Source organism: Perna viridis, chromosome 4, assembly GCF_037379345.1.
Source record: "Perna viridis isolate PV_CMFRI_1.1 ecotype Kerala chromosome 4, ASM3737934v1, whole genome shotgun sequence".
In the NCBI taxonomy this organism is placed as follows: domain Eukaryota; kingdom Metazoa; phylum Mollusca; class Bivalvia; order Mytilida; family Mytilidae; genus Perna; species Perna viridis.
Genome location: NC_142448.1, coordinates 14,146,959 through 14,148,719, shown reverse-complemented (window position 1 = coordinate 14,148,719; position 1,761 = coordinate 14,146,959). Strand labels below are relative to the sequence as shown.

Sequence of the window (1,761 nt, the reverse complement as noted above, 5' to 3'; positions counted from 1 at the left end):
GTGAGTATGTTAATGTTTAAGTAAACGCTTGATATTGTGGACTTTGCACAGGGAATATCTGTTTGATCGAAAATTGATAGTGGATTTACAAAATAGACAGCTGTAAAGTAGGTCTGTTTAGTCATAAGGCAATACACATATCTGGTCCCGATCATAAAGCTATACCCTTGTCTCATATCATCTTCTCACTATGGACAATATGACTATAATGTTGACAAGTTTTCCTGTTCGGCAGGAAGCTACTTGAATGGCATTACTATGATACGGGACAAATCACACAGAAGCCACAATGAATCATAATAAACATCTTCTTCAATAAACTGAATGAACTTTAATGTAAGTGAAAAAAAAATCTGGCAGAAACTGCTTTAATTTTACTTGAGAATATTAAACTAGTATTATCTTCACATTTAAAAGCTTGTATTTCAAGCAATACTTACAATTATTTGACAAGATCCTTTATATAACAATTTCAATAAAATGTAGTTGTTAAAATGCAGTAAACGTGAAACAATGATGTTATTAATAATGTGCAAATACGCTGCTTATGGCTATTTAGAATAAGACAGTACATTTGTATCAGAATTGACGCGAGGCGTGACTAATGCCATTTCAAACTTAAATTATATTGCCTATTTCCTTCTATGTCTTGAGTCTTTTCTAAGATGGTGGATGAAGTGTTTATATTGAAGTAACAGGTACTGTCAAATAAGCATTAGTCTATGTTGAAGTTTTTTACCCTTTAATTTACAAAGCAGGTATAAAGTACCATGGTTGGGTCCAGAGGTTAAAGAAAAGGGGGTGTTCTAGGTAATTATAAGCTCATTATTGCCAAAATTTTGAACCAATTAAAACTTTCCAAAATATGCCCCCACCCTTGGATTCACCACTGATATATTTTTTTTTATCTGTTATGCCTGTTAGCCTACGGTTTGGGGAGGGAGTAGGAGTCATTGGCCATTTCCCCAGGATTCTGAAAAGTAAACTCAATATTAAAATCAGTTTAAGTTTCTGGATTTCAAAGTGAAATCTGTAGAAAAAAATCCTTATTTCGCCACAAACAAAAATAGAATCTGAATTCAGAAAATCATCTCCTCTCTGCAGGGTATTGTTAATGCTTCTGGCTTTCTGCTGTCAAAAGTTTCTGCTTGATGAATAATTTATAGTTTTTTTAAATGCATGCAACAAAATTACTCAATTTAAATTAAAAAGTAGGAATGAAGACACTTCAGTCAGTGTAACTCCCTTCTGTAGAATTGATATCAATAATGTAAATGGAAACAATACTGTAATCAAGTTACGAAATGCTTCAACAGCACTTCAAAAATTGTTCTTATATCTCATTATAGGCAGGATAATCCTGTTCAGTTTTTATTGCTCTTAACAAACAGAAAATTCATTATAAGTCATATAATGGCTTTTCACATTTTATTTTTGATTTTGAAGGGGGTAATCACTGTGTGTATCCCACTCACTTCAATGAAAATGGAAGAGGTGCCAAGTCTATTAATGTATGTGCTTTAAACATATCATTCAATTAAATACACAAGTAATATTCCATGAAGATACATTTTATGATGTAATTCAGACATGACTTTATTACTGTTTATACTGCATGTTTTTTTCTGTCTTTTAAGTATATGTTTATGAAATCATGCCGAAACATATAATGCCACAAACAATCATTTGTTTGTTTGTTTCTGAGCCTCATATCCCCCAAAAAACATGGGTCAGATAACATTTTTGGTTTAAAAAAAATAT

General features: G+C 31.8%; 1 protein-coding gene across 3 annotated transcripts in view; it reads left to right on the top strand.

Moving 5' to 3' along the window:
- The window catches only part of LOC148618962 (peroxiredoxin-like 2A), a 35,545-nt gene that overhangs the window by 159 nt on the left and 33,625 nt on the right, over positions 1-1,761 (top strand). The window contains exon 1 of one of the 3 annotated variants that reach the window (XM_088578416.1): positions 666-698. The exons of the other annotated variants lie outside the window; for them this stretch is intronic. The gene's annotated coding sequence lies outside the window, so the exon portion shown is untranslated. Of the gene's footprint in view, positions 1-665; positions 699-1,761 lie in introns of those variants that run through there. 3 annotated transcript variants of the gene reach the window in all.